Below are 9,614 nucleotides of genomic sequence, written 5' to 3'. Positions count from 1 at the left end.
GATTAATTTGAACCGTAATTCAAACAGTAAACGTGATAACGATGAATGATGATAAACCGCTTGAACTTTTTGAGATGCCTGAAACGTGGCGGGCGTAATTGAACTATCCTGCAACAGAGGCAAGTTTCTTTCCCCTGTATATCTTAACCTGATAGTTGTACAAGTCGAGCAAGCAGGATCTCTAAAATGTATTATATTTCATATTTCATACACTCTAAAATATGGTTTACTCAATATTGGGTAAAATGGGAACATGCATGTTTGTTGGGTAAAAAGATACCAATTATTTTGTAAATTATTACGCAATGTTGCGTTGAAATTGCCCAATAGTGGGTGAAAAAAAAACCAAGCAAACATGAATGTTCCCTTTCTAACCAATATTGGGTAAAATTTTACTCAGTGTTTTTAGAGTGTAAATGAAAACACAACTTTTCTTTATTTTCCCTACTAGTGTTAACATGCAGCATAGGCAAAATGGTACTATAATTATTTCACAGGAATATTTGAAATACGTTTCTAATTGCAGTGCAAACAATAGACTTTATTAGTCGTATTTCCTTAATATTAAATTGCCAACAGTGCAACGGAGTCAACTTTATTATCATTATCATCATTATCATCAGTATTATTATCATTCTAATTCATGGTTTAGTTCAAATTGTATCTCACCGCCAATGGCTTAATTGTACACAATTGATATTTAAAAAAGGAATACAAACATGGTCATGACAACAGGCATACCATTAAATTTCATAACATAATGTCCCATGAAAAATCAAAAATAGAGTAGTCAGAAATTAGAGAAAAACAATGGAGAGAAAATGTCATATTGATTATAAATGAAGATTTTTTAACAGATTCGGCATGAAACAAAAGTCATTCTATGTCATTCTATGTATTAGAATGTCATGTATCAATTCTAAAATGGATTAGGGAATTTCAAATTTACTAGATATCAAATAAATCAAATCAAAAAGTTTAAATTTAACTCAGATATTTTGCAAATTCTGCATAGTTGTGACATTAAATTATTGAAATACAGTTATAGTCCTTCCTTCAGTTTAAACGGGACCGAAGAGAAAAACAAAGAAAAATTTCCCCTAAAATCTACATACTCTTTGTCCGGATATAAAATTGATCGAGTAATCAAATAATTATGTGAAAAACTTGTGAGTATATTATCTAAAAATTGAATCCAAGATCCATCCAAATTAAATTATTACAAATGATAAACTCATTGTTCATTAAGTATGTACATATACTTCAGAATTATATATATATATATATATATATATATATATAAATATATTGTGAAAGAAATGGATGAAGAGAACAATGGTAGACGTAGCTTAAATCAAGGTTCCCCAGAGCTATCTGCCCTTTGGAAAAATTGGTGATGCCGAAAAAATGTGTCTGCCGGGAATCGAAACCGGGCCCCCAGCTTTAAACGCCGGTGCCTTAACCGCTAGACCACAGAGACGGGTTAGTGGCTAAGGCGACCCCGATCCAATTGACCGTCAGATAGACAGATTTTCCGCACTTTACCAATTATAATTTCCTTTGTCGGGTGAAGGTGGGTTTCGAACAATGACAAGCCGCCATGCTTCAGCTGGATCAAAGCTGTTGCTTTGATACAGTACACGTATGGGAGAAAGCATACAAATGTGTAAAGTTATACATGTACAACAGCTTTTGCAACTCTTTTATTTAAATATTTTGTGAAAGAAATGGATGAAGAGAACAATGGTAGACCATGAAGCTATATAGCTTCATGGGTAGACGTAGCTTAAATCAAGGTTCCCCAGAGCTATCTGCCCTTTGGAAAAATTGGTGATGCCGAAAAAATGTGTCTGCCGGGAATCGAAACCGGGCCCCCAGCTTTAAACGCCGGTGCCTTAACCGCTAGACCACAGAGACGGGTTAGTGGCTAAGGCGACCCCGATCCAATTGACCGTTAAGCCCCTTTCACAATTGACGTACGACCTGTTTACGACCGCCTGCAACAGTTTTTTCTTGTTGTTGCACGATCGATCTCTTGGTGTCTTGCGAGCACTCGCAGTGGTTGTAGACGAACGCACGAATTTGAGGTGGTCGGAGGTGTTCGTGACTGGTCGCATCTGAATTTGAACATGTTCAAAATCCAAACGCGATCAAATACGATTGATTTACTCGCAACAGGTCGTACCATCGGTCGGGCGATCATCGTGTGAGTGTTGTTCAACGTTGTACGACTTGGTGCGAGAGGTGACACAACTACGTATAGTCGCATTTAGTCGACTGGAGGTCGTACAACACTTGCACATGCGCCAGATACCTACAGAGACCAGTCTTGCGACTGGTTGCGATAATATAAGACTGTTGCAAGACCGATCGAAATTACGGCTTACAACATTCCACTACCGTTGCATTCGCATGTATGCGACCGTACAGCCCCTTTCACAATTGACATCCGACCAGTTTACGACCGCCTGCAACAGTTTTTTCCTGCTGTTGCCCGATCGATCTCTTGGTGACTTGCGAGCACTCGCAGTCGTTGTAGACGGTCGCACGAACTCGAGGTGGTCGTGACTGGTCACATCTGAACTTTGAACATGTTCAAAATCCGAACGCGATCAAATACGACCGATTCACTCGCATCAGCTCGTATCCGGGGTCGTACCATCGGTCGGGCGATCATCGTGGGAGTGTTGTTCAACGTTGCACGACTTGGTGCGAGAGGTCACACAACTAAGTAGTCGCATTTACTCGACTGTAGGTCGTACAACACTTGCACATATGCTAGCGACCTACATGTACAGAGACCTGTCTTGCGACTGGGTGCGATAATATGATGGGCCACAAGACCGATCGCAACGGCTTACAACATTGCACTACCGTTGTGTGCGACCGTTCCCCTCACAATCCCTCGTGCAACACTCGCATGTGATCGCACGAGCACAATAGGATCATAAGCGACTTACTCGTGCAACGGGTTTTACTGGTTGTTTTTGTTGTACGACAGCTGTTGCAACTGTGAAAGCCTCTGTGCGGTATTATGAGATGACTGGCGATTGATGCCTGTTGCAGCCTGTCGCACGACCAAAAGGTCGCAAGTGGTCGTGCGTCAATTGTGAAAGGGGCTTAGATAGACAGATTTTCGGCACTTTACCAATTATAATTTCCTTTGTCGGGTGAAGGTGGGTTTCGAACAAGACAAGCCGCCATGCTTCAGCTGGATCAAAGCTGCTGCTTTGATACAGTACACGTATGGGAGAAAGTATACAAATGTGTAAAGTTATACATGTACAACAGCTTTTGCAACTCTTTTATTTAAATATTAAATGGTAGTACTGTATCAAAGCAACAGCTTTGATTCAGCTGAAGCACCTTTTATAGTCATTGTAATCATGATTGTCATACGCATCTCACTAATCAAATATTGCGAGCGCGAAGCGCGAGCTGAAAATTTAGGAAATCCAGACCTGAAGAGGGGCATTCTAAGGCTTGTTTGTAGGAATTCGCGAAGACCATGCGTATTTCACTAACCAAATGATGCGAGCGCGAAGCGCAAGCTGAAAATTTCTGATATTCAGATCAGAAAAAGGGACATTTTAAGGACTGATTTTAGGAATTCATGAAGAGCAGACATATCTCACCAATCAACTAATGCGAGTGTAAGCACGGACAGGAAATGTTCTATATTAAGACCTTAAAATGGGGCAATCACTTTTAGTAGTCATGAAAAAGAAGCATATGTCTTAAAACATCCCGTTTTCAAGTCAATATACACCAAATATTATTCCTCGCACTTCGAATTATTATTGTTTTATGTAGTGACATATGCTTCTTAAACAGACAATGGGAGCACCAGAAACAATGAAGTCATAGGCCCTGAGCAAATTATGTTTTATAAAGTTATGAAGTTGTTAATGTAATATAAGATAATATAACTATAATAAAATATAACATTATAATGAACAATAATTTCTTCTTTCCTACTACCTTTCTCTCTCTTTCTCCCTCTTTTTCTCCTTCCCCCTTTTTTGCCAGCCGATGGGGGGGGGGGGGGGGGGGGGGTGGGGCACGTGCCCCACCCTGCCCCCCGTAGTGACGCCACTGATGGTAGAACTAGGGTGAGTGTTATGTATGGAGTATAATTTTTGTTTAGCTGATAGTTCTGCAACCACCGACTTGTACGTTTAAAGATCAAGGACCGGAAAAAGGTTCCAAAATTAGGGGCGACAATGCAAAAAATCACAATCAAACGGTAATTTTTATGTTTTTTTACACGGTTTAAAAAATATGGCTGGGCTCACCCCCCCCCCCCCCCCGCCTAAGCGAACGTAATAGCAGCTGTGCCCTTTGTAGGTAAAGACAAATTATATAATAATCATGATAATAGTTTGTAAATATTCTCATTCTCGAAGTAAATATGAAAAGGAGGATATTGAATAATCTGTGGATAAAATGTGTAATATCGCGTGCGTAGTTTCAACGCGTCGGATACCGACCAAGGTAATGTACATTACTCCACTCTTGCCTCCTACGGATTATCACGTTTCGATCGAACTTTTCGCATGCTCCCGACTAGTGTAATAAGCCACACCAACCTATTCCATTAGCGAATCAGAAATGCAAAGAGACTCGAACCATTTTTGTTAAAGCTACACGACTGGGTTTGAGCATTTACGTAATCATTACGTCTGCTGATGTAGGTCTATCTCAAAACAGCAAAATATTATTCAAAGTGGGGGGCTGACCATGCAAAAAATCACAATCACAATCACATGGTCATTTTGTACACAGTTTTGGAAAAAAAAGTGGGGGCCGAAGACCCCCCCCCGCTTCCGCGGCCCGTGCTGTCGGCTATAAGGTCAGCAAGAATTTACCTTGGGACTCTTGGGAGAGTGAGTGATTGTACAGCTTCATCCAATCAGAGAGCTAGAATCGTTTTGGAGACCCCCACCCGGGTGGATGTACAACCACTCACCAGTGGACGAGAGAGTGGTCGTACATGACGGGCCGTTCTTGCCATAAATCGTCATTCATTCGCTCACTCTAGTGAGTGAATTGTTTGTACGTATTTAACCATCATTCGTTCGAGAGAGTGAGTTGTTGTACAGTTTTATCCTGTCAGAGAGCTAGAATCGTTTTGGAGACCCCCCTCACTGAAATGGATGTATATCCAATCGAGTGTATTAGTCCAGGATAGGCCCCATAGAGAATTAACCAAACCTTGTTTTTTTTATATATACAATATTTTTTGATGGTTTCTTGTCAATTCGAGGGTGCTGATTACGAATCTGGATGATGCCACTCGTGTAACCTTGAGCATTTTCCGCAAATTGGCAAAATCCAATATGGCCGCCAAAGTATGCAAATTACCCATGAAAATCATAACATTGTCCACCCATTGGTTATGAAATGCATGAAAATGTGTGGCAGGAGCGATATACTCTATGAAAAAATAATTTTTGACAAAATATTTTTTTTCCTGAAATTCAAAATGGCCGCCATAGGCCATTCTATACTCTATTATGTACAATATGAATAGGGACAACTAATTTTCACACAAATGAGCACTAAACAGCAAAAAATCGCGATGTATGAACGAAGTAATATATGCAAATCATCATTACTAACGAGATATATCATTTATTATGTCATATATGAGAACATTGTTGAAATTTGATGTCTTAAATAGCCGCCACTGGCCCAAAGAGTATTATGTACAATTAATGACAATTATATGGCCGGGGCAAAAAAAATGACAAGAGTGAGCACTAAAATGCATATTATTATGATAAACGAATGGAATACTGACTAAAAACACAATTGGTGATGTGCCATTTAAGTGATAAATGCTGTATTTTGACATTAAAAATGGCCGCCATAGGCCCTATATTTATCATGTACAATGCGAATGGAGAAATTAATTTTCAAACGAGTAAGAAACATTAAATGCATGTAATTGTGATCTACGAGTAAAATATTGTCTGACAACATGTTTTATTGCAAGACATAAAAAATCATTTCTTTTGTCATGCATGAGATAAATGTATTATGAAATTAAAAATGGCCCCTGTAGGCCCTAACAGTATTATCTACAATGTGAATGGGACATATAATTTTGTAAGAATTTGGATTTGCTTGACTATGACATCCATATAATCCTGTTGTATGAGTGAAATGTTATTTGAAAACATATTTTTTATATAAATTATATCATTTCTTCTGCCATATAAGTGATAAATGCTGTATTTTGACATTCAAAATAACCTCTGCAAGCCCTAACTAAATTATGTAACATGCGAACATGGAAAGTAATTTTCACAAGAGTGAGAATCATAAAATTCATATAACTGTGATGTACGAGTAAAAATATTGTCTTAAACATGATTTCTAACTAAATACATCACATATTGGCCGTGGAGGTAATAAATGCTGTACTTTGAAATCCAAAATGGCTGCTACAGGTCCTAAAAGTATTGTGTACATTGTAACATGGGACATATAATTTTAACGAATTTGGCTTTGCTTGGCTTTAAATATTGCATATAATGGTGAATGGTGATGTAAGGGTGAATCATTGTCTAAAACCATGGTTTCTAACGAGATATATCATAATGTTGTGTAATTTTTGTGATAAATGCAGCATTTTTAAATTGAAAATGGCCACCATAGGCCCTTATCGTATAATACACAATTTTAGTGGAGACAAATAATGTTCACAAAAAGGGCATATGGCAGCCATTTTGAATATTGAAATTCAGTATTTATCACCTAAATTACATAAGATATATATTTTGTTACAAATCGTGTTTTCAGACAATATTTCACTCATACATCACCATTTGGCCAAGCAAAGCCATATTCTGTTGAAATGATTTGTTCCCATTCACATTGTGCATAATACCGTAAGGGCCTGTAGCGGTCATTTTGACTTTAAAATAACAGTATTTATCACCTAACTGGCAGAATAAATGATATATCTTAATAGAAATTATGCTTTCAGACAATAATTTACTCATAGATCACTATTTTGTGCATTTATGGTGCTCACTCCTGTGAATATTGGTTTTCCACTTTGCATTGTACATAATACAGTCAATATCTATGGCGGCCATTTTGAAAGTCAAAATACAATATTTAACACAAACTTTAAACCTGAATGATATATTTCGTTAGAATATACGTTTTTAGACAGTATTCCATTAATTTATCACATATATTGCATTTTAGTGCTCACTCTTGTGATTTCTTTGCTCCTCTTTCTCATTGTGCATAATACTTTTAGGGCCTTTGGCAGCCATTTTGAATATCAAAATACAACATTCATCACATTCATGACATATTAATAATATATTTGGTTAACAATTATGTATTTAGTCAGTATTCCACTCGTTTAATCTTCATAATAAGCATTTAATGATCACTCTTGTGATTTTTTTGGCTCCCATTGCCATTGTACGCAATACTGTTTGGGCCAGTGGCAGCTATTTTAGATATCAAAATACAGCAATGTTCCCATATACGACATAATAAATGATATATCTCGTTAGTAATGATTATTTGCATCTATTACTTCGTTCATACATCGCGATTTTTTGCAGTTTAGTGCCCATTTTTGTGAAAATTAGTTTTCCCTATTCATATTGTACATAATAAAGTATATAAGGGCCTATGGCGGCCATTTTGAATATCAGAAAAATAAATATTTTGTCAAAAATTATTTTTTTCAGAGAGTATTTCACTCCTGCCAAACAATTTCATGCATTTCATAGCCAATGTGCAGACAATTTTATGATTTTCATGGGTAATTTGCATATTTTGGCGGCCATATTGGATTTTGCCAATTTGCGGGAAATGCTCAAGGTTACACGAGTGGCATCATTCAGATTCGTAATTAGCACCCTCGAATCGACAAGAAACCATAAAAAATATTGTATATATGAAAAAACAAGGTTATGCCTCTTCAATCCTGGACTATATGTACGACCACTCTCTCGTCCACTGTTGAGTGGTTGTACATCCACCCGAGTGGGGGTCTCCAAAACGGTTCTAGCTCTCTGTTTAGATGAAGCTGTACAAAATCTCTCACTCTCCCAAGAGTCCCAAGGTAAATTTTTGCTGACCTTATAGCCGACAGAATGTACTCTCCAGCATCTTTTATTGAAGTGGAGACATTGGCAGAGCGGGGATTCGAACTCACAACCTTAGACCACACGACCCAGATAAAATAAACATAAACTATTTAAAATTAAATTTCATTTTCATTAAGAAATTTGATCACCCATACAAACCGTGAACCAAACGAATTTTGTCAATCGACCCATCTACCAGAGGAAATTGACCCTACTTTTTAATAAACGTCTATTCCCCGACATCTGTCGATTCTCAAGATATAACTGGGGTAACGTTAATTTTAGAAAAGATGTATGTTACTCTACCCCTGATAAAAAAAAATAAGTAAAAAGCCTAATGAAAAATAAATTTAGATATTAGGTTATGATGATAATATAGTTAAATAATATTTTGCTGTTTTGAGATAGACCTACATTAACAGACGAAGTGATTACGTAAATGCTCAAACCCAATCGTGTAGCTTTAAAAAAATGGTTCGAGTCTCTTTGTATTTCGGATTCGCTAATGGAATAGGTAGGTGTGGCTTATTACACTAGTCGGGAGCGTGCGAAAAGTTCGATCGAAAAGTGATAAGCCGGAGTAGGCAAGTGTGGAGTAACGTAACCACCCATGCGATTTTACAAATTTGCCAAAGCTTATTCAATATCCTCTTTTTTTATACTACATAGGGTATGAACATTTGCAATCTATTATCATAATTATTATATAGTTTTCCTTTTGATTTACCTACATGCACTGTACAATCAAGGAGCTTGCTCTACATAGACACATACACTCTTCCTCACGCACACACGCACACATCCATCATGCCCACACACCACTCTGTCCTTGCACCCACACATACACACACACACTTCAAACCTTCCCCAGACCGTCCTTACCCACGCAAAATATCGTGCATTATCATGTGTACACAACACTCCCCTCTCTAAACTCAACACCCACACATATTCTGACCTATCTCTCACACACACAATCACACAGAGAGAGATGGGTGGGGGTTAGGGGGGAGGGACCGAGTGACACACTAATTTGCACCCATCCGTCAAATACGAACAACCTTCAAAACTACCTTAACACTCTCTTCCATATACCCCCCCACACACCCACACACCCTAACATACATTGTACAAATACCCATGCACAAACATACACTAATTCGTTTTGGAGACACCCGAGTGGGGGGTCTCCAAAACGATTCTAGCTATCTGATTGGATGAAGCTGTAAAATCTCTCACTCTCCCAAAAGTCCCAAGGTAAATTTTTGCCGACCTTATAGCCGACAGAATGTACTCTTGGGCGTTTTTTTTTCCATTGAAGTGGAGACATTGGCAGAGCGGGGATTCGAACTCACAACCTTACGATTATGAGTCCAATGCTCTAACCACTAGACCCACGACCCAGATAAAATATACATATAGTATTTAAAATAAATTTCATTTCCATTATGAAGATTAATCACCCCTACAAACTGTAAACTAAACGAACTT

Source organism: Lytechinus pictus, unplaced genomic scaffold, assembly GCF_037042905.1.
Source record: "Lytechinus pictus isolate F3 Inbred unplaced genomic scaffold, Lp3.0 scaffold_20, whole genome shotgun sequence".
NCBI classification, from domain to species: domain Eukaryota; kingdom Metazoa; phylum Echinodermata; class Echinoidea; order Temnopleuroida; family Toxopneustidae; genus Lytechinus; species Lytechinus pictus.
The sequence above is the reverse complement of the archived record's forward strand: the minus strand, read 5'-3'. Positions refer to the sequence as shown.